The sequence below is a fragment of the Sylvia atricapilla genome, chromosome 1 (genome assembly GCF_009819655.1).
Source record: "Sylvia atricapilla isolate bSylAtr1 chromosome 1, bSylAtr1.pri, whole genome shotgun sequence".
Classification (NCBI taxonomy): Eukaryota; Metazoa; Chordata; class Aves; order Passeriformes; family Sylviidae; genus Sylvia; species Sylvia atricapilla.
In genome coordinates this window covers 71,709,412-71,724,896 of record NC_089140.1, presented here as the reverse complement: position 1 = coordinate 71,724,896, position 15,485 = coordinate 71,709,412, and the positions used below count along the sequence as shown (strand labels likewise).

Sequence of the window (15,485 nt, the reverse complement as noted above, 5' to 3'; positions counted from 1 at the left end):
TTTTGGTTTTAAATCATTATTGATAGCACATCTTAAATTAATCCATCATTCTGTAAATCTTCAACTCTTTTAGAACAAAAGCATTCTGGAAGTGGGGTTTTTTGTTTGGTTGGGGGTTTTTTGTTTGTTTTGTTGGGTTTTTTTTTAACCAACACATACACTAAGCAACAACTGAAAGGCAGGAAAAATCAAGTCCAGAGCAATCTAGTTGTGCTCAAACAAAATTAAGCATGATAAGCAATTACAGAAATACCTGGAGTAGCTCCCGATTCACTCTCATATCAGAGGTTTCCTAATCAATTTGAAACAACTAGACACTGCTACAGAAAATAAGCAAGATCACAGCATTTGCTAATGAGTCGCAAAAATGGATTTCACTGCATGAAAATCTTCACTGTCAGGAGAAAGCCTGTGTTCCCTGAATCTTTAGGGTCATTTCCATTTGCATTCAACTGGAGAAGAGTCCTTTGTTCTTTTCTTCCTTCTCACATCCTCTACAACTCCACACTTTTTTTTTTTCCCCTCTCTCCCTCTGTGAGTTGGTGTTTTATATCAATGCGCTACACTAACTGCTAAAAATACATCCGAATAAGACCCTTTGTGCTGAACTAGCTTAAGTCCACTTCAATTATTACCTAATTTCTCTATGTTGCTCTGATTACCATGAATATAATTTTGTAGATGTGTGATTTCTGGAAAATTGTATGGCAGAAGTTGCAACAGCATAATTCTGAAGCACACACAAGGGTAGTGTATTATGTTATGAATAATACCACTTAAACATTTGTAAAATGTAAAGCTTTTCTGAGCTCTTCTCCTTCCCCTGAGACTTGAACTCTTGTTGAACAAGCTGTTCAAAGCTCAACACTCTGATAAAATCCTACCCCAACAAAAGAGTGACAGTGACTGTTTTTTTTCGTTATTATTATCATTAAATAACTGTTTCAGATTGCCTGTTACTTGGTCTTCCTGGAACAACAACAACAACAAAAAAAAAAAACCCAACAGGTATCCATTTGACCTACTTGTCCCAAACCCAGCAATGTTTGGAGCAAGATGAAATCTGATGATAATGAACTTTTCTTGAAAAAGGAATTGCAAACTATGTCCCAGACCTTGAAATTAATTATTCATGTGAACAACTTTGAACTCAGCAGGAGCACCCAAAGGCATAAACCTTCTTACAGGGGAACAGTTGGCAGGATCAAGACCCACCTCAGGAGGAAGACTCACAACACAACATTTGAACCCTTTGTGACTCTTTTTATTTTATTATTTTTTCCCCTTTTTGACCTTGTTATTGTTAAATTTCATTTCCCACTTCCAGCTGGGAGTAGAAGTGAAGATGCCAAAACACAAAGACAAAAACTGTTGTTGTGCTCAGCTGTAAGGAAAGTCTTAGAAATCTCTCTAGGGGAAAAAAAATAGACAGAGATTTTCAGACTAATTTTTAACTCCCCAAAAGCATCATGATACCCCAAAGAAATTTTGTGAAATTTGTAATGGAAAGCAAAGGAAGAAAGTAAGTTACTGGTGTGTTGAAATTGTCCTGCCTAACTTCCCTCACCATAATCTTTCTTCATCAAGACATTAACCGTCCTTACCCAGATGATGCTGCAGAGCTCTCTAGATTTCTCTAGCAGAAAGACCCAGGTCCACATGTCTTGTTACTCTCTGGCCTACAACCACAAGAGAAAAGACATCTCTTATGATCCTTCTCCTAAAGAAAAGGGGCTCAAACACCCCTGGACAGAGAAGATGTCGCCCTTAGAAAAATTCTCTGCTTTAAAACGAGTACTTCTTTATCTTTGAGCTCAACAAATTCAGGGAGGGAATGAGATGACTGACTGTTGATAAAACAAAGCTTAAATGCATAAAAGCCATTTTTGTATACCTGAATCTCTCCTTCCCAAATGCAGGAACTTGGATTTAAAGAGTTAATTATTGGGTCAGAGGAATTAATGTCTCACTTTCAGGTTAAAGCTAGTAAGGGGAAAAATCCAAAGAAATGAAGACTTTGTAGGACAAGGTTATAAAACAAAAAAGGAAGAGGTAATGTTAGGATTGCTGATGTTCCTGAGGAGTAGCAAGCATAAAACATCTCAAGCTTGAAGCCCTTGAAGTAGACATTGCAATTAATGTCACAGAGTGGGAAGCGGGAGAGCACCTGTAAGCTTCTGCAAGGTGATTAATACAGGATAACTATTACTAATATACCTAAGTGTACGACTGTGTAAGAATTGCTCAGAAGAGCTGGAATATGTGGTAAACTAGAAAGGGAAGACATATTCCTGTACAGAGGTGTTCCAAGAGTGTTGAAAAGCAAATGCACACTATTCATGGCACAAGCCACATGTTTTTACAAGCCATGAAATGCCTCATGAAACACCTAAGTACTCTATTCAAGCTGTGTGATAGCCACTAACAGTTTCCAGTATACAGCTCTGTCAAAATCCTCTGCCAAACAAAATCTGTTCTTTGTGCTGCTGTTGGGTAAATACGCAAGAGGATCCTAGCTGAGATCAAGGTATAGGATATAGATGTTTTGCATCGTGTGAGACCACAGCCAGAATACTGTACTGTTTGAACGTCCACACTACAGGGGGATGACACTAAATTGACAAAGGCTATGAGAATAGCTGCTTGGATGTTTGTATTCACTGAAACACATGCCCTATAGTGACATGTCTTAGCCTTATGACAAGGGGATACATGTATGATTAGATCAAAAGCAGGGGAGAACCACCTGTTCCCTTTAAAAATGTCTCTTCATTATCTAAACTTAGCAAACAAAAGGCAGAAGAAAAGTCATGTCAGAAAGTCAGAACTAAACAAAATTCAAGCTAGCCATAAGGCAGACTTTTTCAACAGTAAGGATAATTAACTACTAGAGTGTTAGAAAATTACAGAGTGGAATCTCCATCACTGGAAGTGTTTCAGAGTAAGGATGTCTTTTTTTTTTTTTTTTTTTTTTTTTAATTTTTTTTTCTGACAAGCTCAGATGACAAGTCAATTAGGAAATTCCTGTGGCCTGCGTGATTACTGAGGTCAGAAGAAGTGACTGTATTTCTTCTGGTTGTGCATTTTGCATGCTGAATGCTAGAAAAAAATCCTTGTGCAAAAGTCCACAGTGTATAGCTAAATGCCATCTGTAACTCTGGGTTTGTTTTCCTTTCATCCATTGTTTTCCTTTCATCTGGTGAGCATGTCCTAAAGACTGCCAGTGGTTAGGCTTTATATGGTGCTTAACAGCAGCATTCCCACCATGTCCTAATTATCAGAGCTTTAGAAAATATGAAGAAGATCAGTCATTCCCACCAGCATATAGAAGCTTTGAAAAGAAGAGTACTCATAATTGTACATTATTCTCATTTTAGCTCTTATGCTGGATTGAAGTAAAAAGAAACACTCCAAATCACTCTGCATCCTTGGTGCTGTGGTATCAAAGGGTGTCTTTGGGATCCCAAATTGTTGCTTCGTCAGGGACAAATTAACTCAAAAATTAACTTGAACATTTTTTTGTCTATATAAACGAAATAGAACCATAGTCAGTCCTGACAAGCGAGGCCTGTAGACACAAGGAGGCTTATGCTTTCCACTAGCAGCATGAAAATCTGTTCATTTTGGGGACTAATTTCAACCTCTGAGAAGAGATTAACTTCTAACATAACACTAGTTAACTGAAATTGCAAATGATGCAGCAATGAAGATAATTTCAAAACCAGACTTCAAGAATAATAATTTGACCATGTCTTATTTGAGAGGTGAGTCTCCCAGGCAGTCAGGGAAGCTAAGGTCCTGATGGTTGTGGCCTTTGTGACTGTCAGCACTGATGAATGAGGGACTACTGAAATAAATAATTTTGTATCCCTGACAACTGTAGTATTCTAAGACATTGAAAATGCTTATATGACAGAAATATAGCATACTCTCCAGCAACAGAAAAAAAAAATCTTCATAAAGGCTAATAAAAAGTTGGCATCTGTATGTGAAATATTTAAATTTATACCAAGATCATGCCAAAACAGTATGAAGAGAAAGCCCTGAATCAAATGAGGTAATAGCTTAGAAAGTGTGCTAGAAAATTAATAAATTACATTTCATTTTTCTTTAACCAAAGATTATAGAAAGCATAGAAAAGCAGATAAATTCACAGTATATAGACTAAAATAAAAACCTATGTTCATCTTTGGTTAAGTCCTTCATGGCTATCTGTATAAAAAGCCTGAAAAAGAACACCTGAGATCACGGCTGTATTTCACAGAAATAGACCTAACTGTGAGAAAAATGGTAAGTCCCAAAGCAGCAATGGCATTCCAGTGGAGTTTTATTTAAACTCTAACTAAATAACCCCCAGGCTCTCCGATGAGCTCAATGAGGCCAAAAGAGCAGTATCTCACCTCTGACCGAGCAAGAGGTAGCAATATGTGTTACTCAGGCTAAGGAAGAGATCCTGCTGACTCTGCACGCTGGAAGCCCATTTAATTGATAAATTATGACGTGATCATTCTTGCCAGAGCCTTAGTCGTCAGTTGGAAGAAGTTACGACTCAAATTATTCACGTAAATCAGGTCAGATTCATTTCATGTCAGGTTTGGGCAGGCCACCCCAGGCCATTCATTGAAACAAGTACAATTTCACAGCACTCACAAGAGCCTTTGGGAGCCTTTTCTGCTAGATTTTTTCCTTAGGTTTGGCTGAGATGTTCCCATAATTTCTTAATGGCATATGGTTTGGTGACCAGCATTGATTAGAGTGGATTAGGCTGCTACATACCCACTCCTCCTGCCTGTGTGCCTCCTCGTTACAAGGGCAGGACCACTTCATCCCAAATGGCTGAGTCAGCATTGGTACCACTAAAATGAGCAGCTGTGGGGATTGGAGTGTGCAATGTAGAAGTAAAACTGACCATATAAAATGACAGCAGCAACAGACTGCTTATTTGGACCCAGCACAGACTCAATTCTTGAGCTCAGAAGCCTCAGTGCCCAAACTGTTGAACAGTTTGGCTTCTTGCCTGGATATGGGATTAAAAACAACAGGACTTTGGTGGGATATCCAATACCTGTTTTGACTGCCAGGTGAATTTATATATCTAGGAATTATGATTTCTGGAAATTTAAAACAAATGCTTCAGTTATCATACCAATCACAAATAAATGAGCTCTATCTCCATAAAATTTCATAAAATCCTGCTTCAGTGAAATTGTTGCCCAGACAGATCACATGTTCAAGCAACTCCATTACTATGCTCCACAAACCACACAAACCAAAGCAGCTTTTTCTATTATAGTGTGGTACTATTTTCAAATCTGTTTTCCAAAGTGCTACTGCTGTTTGTATGGATATTCACCTCTCCAAGGGCTTGTTTTTAGCATGACTTTTGAACTCATTGGCCAAATTTAAACAAGGTGAACAAAAGGCCAGAGGCTGTAACAGTCTTAAATTCCTGTGAGTTTGATGAAAAGAGATGACAGAGTAAGAAGATCCTACTACTGAATGGATCACTGAAAGGCTGTGACCTAACCATAAGATATAATTCTCCAACCTCAAATCACCCACTTGTAAGAAAGAAGACTTGCCTCCAGTGCTCACGGGCTACCTTCCTTCTAGAAAAGGGAAATGTCCACATATCTATTTTAAAGAGACTGTACCTACCAGCTGAGAATCAGTAGCTAAGATTCCCAAATCTGAGGTACCATTATGATGCTTTTGCAAATAGTTCGAAACACAGCCTTCTGGAGTACCTCTGAAATACTCTTAATAAAAAAAAAAAAAAGTCCTAGAAAGCAAAGGCTTTGCAATTTTGCAGATGCCAAACATTATGGTGAGTGTTGGGCCCTGATGCTGCTCACTGGCGAGTGCTTGGTCCAGTGAAGTCCTTTCCATTGGCAACAACAGATCTCCAGGCATGGCTGACATTGCACCTTCACATGGCTTCAGCTCAGTGTGGAGATACTTAACAAAGTTTCCACCCAATTACATTGTGAGTACCACATAAACTCAACAATAAACTTAACATAGCAATATGGAGGTCAGTGGAGGTTATTCATCCACACTGATTTGCCTCCAACCCACACTAGTGCTTTCATGATAATTTTTCAGATGTAGTCAATGCATTCACTAAGAAGCACAACTGCAGAGCACATACCCCCATGTGGGTCAACCTGCACATAATGAGCTAGCATAACCTAGAAAGGCTTCAGCAAGGCATGCTTCCCACCTCTCTGGGATTGTAATACTCAGTTCAGCTCAGGTGGCAACACTCTATATCAAACATATCTGCAAACACTCAAAATTTGCACACCTGTAGCAGCATTGCAGACACACCAATGGTGCATTCTAACCTCCAGTGTCACTGCCTGACTATCCTCTGCATCCTCCTGTCTCTGTCACCTGTCCTTTTTCCCTTTCTCTTTCAACTGCTAGCAGCTTCTGTATTTGAAATCACTGAAACAATGAGAATCTAAGCACTCTATGAACACAAATACATTCCACTCTTTCTCCTTTCTTATGCATAATATTTTGGTACCCAAGGTATGCTTGGTTTGGAGTATTTGAACACATTATGTAGGCAAAAAGCAGAAAAACAGAAAGGAAATTGCTCCTTGCTTGAAAGTCCAGCAGTTCGTGAATCACTGAAAAACTGGAAGACGTATATTGAAGTAGAACACTTTGTATGGAATAATTTCACAGAATCACACAATGGGCCAAGTTGGAAGGGACCAGAGTGGGTCATCTGGTCCACCCTCTCTGCTCAAGCAAAGTCATCCTAGAGCACATGGCATAGAATTGTGTCGAGGTGTTTCTTGGATATCTCCAGTGAGGGAGACATCAAAACATCTCTGGGCAATGCATTCAGTGCACGGTCCCCCACACTGTAAAGAAGTTCTGCCTCGTGTTCAGGTGGGACTTTCTGTGCATTACTTTCTGCCCATTGAGTCTTTGCCTGTTGCTTGGCACCACCAAGAAGAGCCTGGACACCATCCCTTAGGTACTGATAGACACTGATGAGATTTCTTTTAAGTTGTCCTTGCCTTCTCAAGACTGAACAGGCTCAGCTCCCTCAGTCTTTCCTTATAAGAGAGAGGATCCAGTCCCTTAATCATCTTTGTCCCTCTCCTCTGGACCCACACCAGGAGCTCTGTGTCTCTCTTGTACTGAGGAGCCCAGAACTGGACACTTCACCCCAAATGTGACCTCACCAGGGCTCAGCAGAGGAGCAGGACCACCTCCTCGACCTGCTGGCAACAATGCTCTTCCTAAAGCACCCAGGGTACCTTTGGCCTTCTTGGAGACAAGGACACACTGCTGGCTCATGGACAGTTTTTGTCCACTAGGACCCCCAGGCCCTTCTCTGCAGAGCTGCTCCCCAGCAAGTCAGACAATGCTGGTCCATGGGGTTATTCTCCTCCAGGGGCAGGACCCTGCCTTTGTTGAATTTCAGATTCCACTCTGCCCACCTCTCCAACCCGCCAAGGTCCTTCTAAAGGCCTGCACAGCCCTCTGAGGTATTGGTCACTTCTCCCAGCTTTGTGTCATCAGTGAACTTGCTTATCTGGAAGCAATTCCTCTCATTAGAAGAGGACTCATAGACTCATATCACACCCATGCAATTTCCTTCAAATTCTTTCTTTTCTTCTGATTTTGTCTATACTACTGCAGCTTATCAAAGAGTTTGTTTTAAATACCTCTCATGTGAAAAAAGAGGAGGGAATCCATATGAGCAAGACAGCTCAGTGTGCTCTACCTACATATTTAACTGAAGAACTCCCTCTAAAATCAAAATGCTCTGTAGACTTTAAACCTAATTTGGATTAGAACATAAGCTAAGACAAATAACTTTCTAACATACAGGAAATAAGTGTAAATTTGAGCCTGTCAAGCGGCAGTTACCAAAATTAATAGTTCCACTGCAGAAGTGTTGCACACCTTCAGTGAGTCAGACTTCAGAGCAGAATGTGAACTTTTTCTGATGAAGTTACAGTGAACTGAGAAAATTCATAATACTTCTAAAGTGCTCAGATATTATGATATTATCCATGCAAATAATTAAATAGATAGATTAATTTTCTTTTTCACAATTGAGATCCCTGTTTAGCTCACAATTCTTTTTACTTCAGTCAATAACTTTTAAACCACTTCACTTTTAGTAGTCTCTTATCCTTAAAATTTCCAATTAAATTTATGGTTGGAAATTATAGAGCAGTATATAAAAAAAACATTGTATTGTTCAGCTCACTCTACAGTATAATTCATCTGGCAGCCTGATTCCTCAGAGATCCTTGGACAGGGGAAGCGTTTCTCTGTTTTCTGTGAATAGGCAAAAGCAGAAAGATAAGGGCATCTACTGGAGTAATTTGCACCATACTCTTTGGGCAGATGCCACTCCTGCCACTCATTCATTTTCTTACTGTGGAGCAGCACTGTCAGCTGGAAAGGGACCTGAGTAACCTTGTTGCCACTCCACCACACTGCCGGAGTATGTAAAACTGCACATTCTCGACAATAAATATTGCTGTTTAAATGTGCAGCTTCACCAAAGGGTTCATACACCTTGTCTACTGATAATGGCCTGAACTTGAACTACTAAGGGCCCATGGACTGGGTAACTTTTGACATTCGTTTAAACTTTGTTGCTGAGTTGAAATGCCCTTGGTATGAAAGCAGTGGCAGGGCAGAAGTGATAACAGAGTTGTCCTGGCAAATAATGGAAACATTTCTTAAGTATCGGCTTTCAGGGGTAATGTTTTGGAATAGGTTATTTTGCATAATTACAGATTGCTCATGCCTGGTTAAACAGGAGAATAACCTAATCAAAAAATCAAAGAAAGAATAGTTGAGGCTGGAAGGCACCTCTGGAGGTCACCTGGTCTAAGTCTCCTGCTTAAGCAGGATCACCTGGAGGCAGTTGTCCATCCGTAGTACTCCTGCTGTGGTCTCACAAGCACTGAATAAAGGGGAAGGATCACATCCCTCTAGACACTGGCAATATTCTGCTGAATGTAGCCCAGGATAACAATAGCCCTCTTAGCTGCTAGGGCATGTTGCTGTATCGTGTTCAACTTGGTCTTCAGCAGAACTTCCAAGTGTTTTCCTGCAAAGCTGGCTGCCAGCTGGATGGCACACAGCATATATTGGTGCATGGAGTTGTTTCTCCCCAGGTGCAGGATTTTAAGCTTCTCCTTTTTGAACTTTCTGAGGTTTTTGTCAACCCATTTCTTCAGCCTGTAAAAGTCCCTCTGGCTGGCAGCATGACCCCCTGACAGTCATGTCACACTTGCTAATACTAATATCAGAAGAACTCATTGGTACACTTGATCTTTCTTTTAATTCATAAGTGAAGATAAAAAAAACAAAGTAAAACACTGTACAGGTATGCTCTCATGAGCATATCATGGGACAGAGTAAAAAATGGAATTGGTTATAACTGATGCAAGTGATAATCTTTCAAACTACAATAAAAATTGCTAATAAGGGAAGTAGGGTGGTTATTTTACAAAGCAAGACAGGGTTTGGGCTAAGTTTTCTTGTTTGTCTGGGGTTTTTGGGGTTTTTTTAGATTTAAAGACATCTATATGATATCAATAGGAATTAATGGCTACATATCAGGGGCATGGATTTGCACATTATTAGTGAGTCTGTTCCAGAGAATGCACATATTTCTGTAAACAGATTGTGGTAAGGTAATATGGAAAGATGAACAGAAAAGAATTTTGTTCTTCACTACAAAGTAGTCATGACAAGCTTTAGTTTTCTGTGATTACAAAGCAAATAACTCAAAAAAAGTGCCTTGCAGCCCAAGAACACCTTGGTGACAATAGATCATGGCCATGGATAGGTAGCAATGTATCTACCATGCACGTAGTAACAGCAGACACAGCACTGAAAAGGAGTGATAAAGAAAGTTTTCTACTTCCCAACTTTCTAGTCATCCAAATAAACAATTAGAGAACATCATATTTGTGTCTTTCAGCTTTTGTCTGCTCCACACCACATCTTTCATCCCACTTCTTGGATACTCAGTGTTTGAAAATGAAGTCTAAAAACTCAATGAGTTTCTCCTGATTAAAGGACCATGAGAATCCAGCTTCAAAGCTTCATGCAAACAAAATCGACGGAGTCACTGTGTGAGGCAACTGCCACCATGCTGGGCTTATGATTCTGGCAGCTATTTTCAATATTAAGGAGCAGGAAACAGGATGACAGAGGCCTTTCTCTACATATCAGACAGATACTTCAAGCCTTTTGTTAACATTCAGAAGAGTTTCTCTGTGGTCTCAGAGGAGAGAACAAACAAGAATAGTATCATTTCTGTTGCAACTACATCAGTTGATGATGATGACAGGGGAACAGGAAAGGAAGAGTGACCTTACCTCCTCTGCCTTCTGCTCATCAACAGTACAAAAGCCTAGAAAGGCAGAGGGAAGTACAACACGAGAAATTCACATAACTACAGTCAGATCTAAAGAAAAAAAGAGGTATCTTTTTAGCCTTTGTCCCATCAGGCAAACTTTTATGAAGTACTATTCATATGCGCTGTATCGGAACTGTAGTATGCTAAAACACATCAGCAAATATGAGTACATTTAATATTCCAATTAGTTTCTGTGCCTCCCCTGGAAGATATTAATTTGAGATCTAATGAAAAAATGGGGAAAACAATTCTTTTGTTGAAAGGATGATGAACAAGACTGGTACAAAATTGATTAAAATAAGTAGAAATCGCTACTTTCTAATCTGGGATTTTGGCTAATTCAGTGGGACACTGAACACCCATTTTACAATCTTTTTAGCCCCAAGCAAGAGACTTGAGAGAGAAAATCCCCAGCAGGGGGTAATGTTATGTGATCTTATTGGGATGTTCCTACAGAAATGATAACAGAAGGTTTTCATCATGACAGGGCACGCTGAAAATGTACTAGTTAGCGAGGATTTGGTAAAAATTTTATGTGTGTGGCTTTTTCTGTTACAGAAGTGCCAATATTTTATGGAGTTGTTATTGCAGTACTAGTGGGAGAATCATATATTTACCTGATCCCTACAATATAAGAACCATTCACAAAATAAGAGGGGGAAAATCCTGCCTGGAATCCTGTTATTAATTTTAAAGGAAGAAATAAGAGTTTACCACCCAAATGCCACTGAAAAGTACATGCAGTTTGGCATCGGAGTCTTAATGTTGTCTAAATCTGACTAGGCTAAATGTTTATGTGCAGTTACATGCTCTTTTAATTGAAGAGAAACTGGAAGAGTCATAGGTGAGCCTGAATCACAAATTAAATACCACAGGGCTAATTTACTTCATCTAGAGCTTTTGTTTTAGTGTAAACAAACATCTTTTAGCCTGCTCCATTTTAAGATGAAGACTGTACAGTGAAAAGTGGCTGTTCCTAAAATACTCATATCTCTGGGAGCAGTGCTGCAAAATATACACCATATTCTTCAAGTCTGACACAGAGGGATTGCCAGAGAGCTCAGAGTGGCTGGGTCAGTGCAGTTATCCACTCTGCCTCTCACTTCACACTGCAGCCTTACCCTTCCCGATGAGCCACAGCAACTGTTTATCTGACTGCTGGGTAAACCAGTTCACTCAAATGCTTGGGGTTAAAAGCAACCCTGAGAAGTTACAGCAAAATAACTTCAGTGACCTAGCTCACTGGTTCAGTTCTCATCGAGCTGTGTCAGCAGAGCTGGAGGAGTTGGGATGGTGAACTGCAATGCAGTCTTCAGCATTTCCCAAGCATCCTTCCCAAAAGTAACACATAATTACACCCTACTCAGCCTCTGCAGCCCTAGGAGATGCAGATCTTACCAAAAATCCCCAAAATAATAATAATAATATAATAATATAATAATATATTGTGCTTTGGCAATATAGCACATTTGGCTTCAGAGTTCAGCATAGATCCTTGATGTAATGTATTAATTCACTCTGCCAGTGGCAGCAGGTGAATTTTTACCAGTTGTCTGTATCAGCAATTGTCTGTTGCCCTATAGCCAGCATGCAGCCACTGTACCTTCATTCATTACTGTGAATCTATGTTCTGTTCAACAACCAAAGAAAAAGCAACTGTGGGCCAGTGCTTGATCCAGGCCAGATGTCTGCTTTGCAGCAACCTAGCCCACAGATCCACTGCTTGGGAGTGCAAAATTACAGGCTGAGCAAGGCTGGTGTGAAGACAGCCTCACTCCCACCCTGTGCCTCATGCCTGGCGTGCCCCAGCTCTGTGCCAGACAAGGAAGCCCAGCAGCTTTCACCTGATATCACATCAGCTCGGCCACAGGAGCTCTCAGTACTGCTAAGGCAATAGATATATTGTTGTGCAAGCTTGGGAAATTATTTCATCCAGCTCTAACAGCATTTTCCTTTAAAAATTTGCTCTCTGTGTAAGAGAATGAAAGCAGTGATGGATTGCTTTCTACCTGGCAGCTGACACAGTTGGCGAAAGCCAACTGGAAAGGCCTTCTTGAGGAGGGAGAGCTGATGTGCCATTCCAAAAGCAGTACTGGAAGGAGAACTTCTCCATAAAAGGCAATGCCGCAGCTCGGAGACTGTGCAGGGAGATGTTGCAATGTGTCTAGGGCAGCTTCTGCGACAATCCGCTCCCACTTCCAAAACAATCCTGGTAACAGGCACAGATTTACTTCAGATGACTGGTTCAGGAGTAACAGGACAAACCCTCTCCAAAGCCCTTTGGTCACCTTGTGACACAAATTACACTTTGGTGAGATTACTTGCACTTTCAGAAGCAGTATTCACCTCCTTAACAGGTATGGAGCCATTGTACATGCCACTTTTCGTTTCAAGATTTTGGATCGCTGAATAAATTTTATGTGTCTCTTCACTATAATATTTCTAATTTTTTTTTTTTTTCCCATGGACTATACCCCTACTCCTTGCAGATTTCAGAGAGCCAGGTTTTCTCTTGAAAGCAACCCAAGAAAAGAAATGGAAGCATCTTGTAAATCCCAAACCAAGCCAGCATGAGCTAGTGAGTGCAAAAGATGGAAAGAACCCTAATATTCTGGAGATGAAATGCAAGTGTAAGAAAGGATCGTCTGTGTGTTCTTGCCTCCTTATGTGCATTAGAGATTCATTGCAGCCTTTAATTGCTGGTGAGGGTGGATAAAATAGAAGGGCTGAAGAAGAGAGCCAAGGAAAAAATAATGGAAACTCGGCCAGTGACAGGAGCTGATTACTGTTGGCAGACTGTATAGGTTTCAAATTCATGCTGTGACTTAAGAAATAAGTCCTGGCTGGGATGCATTTTTCTGGAATATCCCTAAGGAATATCTATCAGTGATTCATCTAAGCAGCCACTGGATATCATTGCCACTCTACCAAAAATGAGGATAAAATAACAATCTAGAAGAAATGAAAGAAACAAGTGCCCCAGATTTTCTCTCCAGCTGTAGTAAAGAGATCACAAGGGTGGGTAAAAAAAGGAGGGGGGAATGAGGAAAGGGGCTGAACTTTTCATCTGCATGTCCTCGGTTTGCCTTTAAGCTGTGCACATCTAGTTTACTCTTGTCAGAAGCTACCACCACCGTACTTTGTAGCTCTCAAAGAAAGAGATAATTGCCTTTTTTTCCAGTCACATGCTTACTGATACAGAACTTTATTTCTTTTTCCCCAGCCCTACACAGTAGGACCTCCATCATTCAAAATAGCATAAGCTTTGCTAGAGATGTTAATGCACCATCCAGAGCAAATACAATGCACAGGCTTTGACAGGTTCACATTTTGAAGTCCCTTTTGAACTCACAGTTTCTCTCTTTTTTGTCAGATGAACAGTGGCCAATTATAAATTATAGCTCTTTCCTAGGGCCCCGTCCCAACAGCTCCTATGAGTTGTGTTCCTACTGGGTGTGTGTTACATTAGGATGATTTTATGTCTCCAGATAGTTGTTGGGCATTTTCCCTGCTGTGGTGGTCAGCTAATATATAACTAATCATATGGGAGAAAATAGAAGGGGAAATTAATTCTAGTAAGAAAGAGCTTTATAAACTTTTTTTTTTTTTTTTAAGGACATGCCAAGAAACCTATTTTTATCCATAGCATCACATACTCAGCTGGACCTCAAACAAGAGTTCACTAATTTACATCAGATGCCCCATAGGGTATATTTGATTTGCAAGTTTAAGTAGAAGAGTGTTATTGAAATCAGTGTTCTTATATCTAAATACATAACTCATCCAAAGAAAATGTAAATATCTACCACAAACCAAATTCACCTTAGATTTTTTTAACCTTGCAGGAATTAACTGCAAGAATTACACTTTGGAGCTTTTAAAACAAGAGATAATTGCCTCTTTTTTCTGTCATGGGTTTACTAATACAGAACTTTAGATTTTCCCAATCCTCCACAGTGGGACTTCCATAAGTCAAAGTAATGTAAACTGTGTGAGAGATGCTAATGTTAAGCACTACAAAAATATTCAAATAGGCTACACAGTATTTCAAGTGTGAAACAAAGCCTGTGGGTTCAGGAAATATCTCCTCACCCAACTCAAGGAGAACATATAAACAGGATTTTTTAACTCTTCATAGTGTGCAGTTTTAGTGCTAATCCCCATAGTACCTTGAGCCCTGATTCAACAGAGATGTAAGGTGACACATCTTGTTACTTTCACACTCCAGACTTGGGTGGACTACACTGGTGCCCAAAGTCAAGTCTGCTTCCATTAAGTTGCAGCATAAGAGCTACAGCCTAGGTCAATAAACTAGGATTTCCAACAAGAATCCCAAAGCAGTTACTGTCTTCCCCTGAATTATCATGGGCCCTTGTGAGTATACTGATTTACATTCAACCACGAGACAGTTTTTTCCTACAAGACTTCACCTGCATCAGTCTAATTCCTGCTAAAACGTTTTCTACCCTAGCTGAAGGCCAGCTGAATAAAGGGTTGGAACGAGGATCCAGTAGAGGATGTTTAGCTTATTCCTTTTCAGTATAGTACCTATTAATGGGATCTAGGTGTATCCCACAGCGTTGCAGTTCCTGAAATAGCTACAGGAAAAGGAGACAGTGAAATGCAGAAAGCAGTGTGTTAATTCTCTTGTGAATTACTATCACAGTTTGCTACTAATTGAGAAAGTAAATAAAAAAGGTCCTGACAATATGTTCTTTCCTAGTGGGGACTATTCTCATTAAACGCAAAATAAAAGCTGCTGCTTTCCTTTCTGACTGGAAATCCTTAACAGAGGCAAGAATACTTCATTCAAGAAAAAATGGCCCAAAATCCTATTAATACCAGGCTGAGTAGCCAGCTGCATTATGTGCTTTCAATACTTCCTTTGCATTTCATAGCAACCATTAGTGAGCTGCCTCATCCTCAGGGACTTTACTCCTAATGTCACACATAGGGGAGTTGTGCAACTCCATTTGAAGGGAGTCATAAAAAAATCCTGCAAAGAGTTTGGCTCCTGGTTTCTACAAGTTCCTTGAAAATGTCAGGGCTTGAGGATGCAGGATGCAGG

General features: G+C 40.1%; 2 long non-coding RNA genes across 2 annotated transcripts in view; both read left to right on the top strand.

The window, feature by feature from the left end:
* LOC136365611 (uncharacterized) overlaps positions 1–15,485 on the top strand; it is a 671,431-nt gene that overhangs the window by 133,563 nt on the left and 522,383 nt on the right. The window lies entirely within an intron of this gene.
* LOC136368150 (uncharacterized) lies at positions 12,633–14,530 on the top strand. The gene is made up of 3 exons (XR_010744784.1): positions 12,633–12,728; positions 12,907–13,047; positions 14,033–14,530. It is a non-coding gene; the product is annotated as an uncharacterized lncRNA (long non-coding RNA).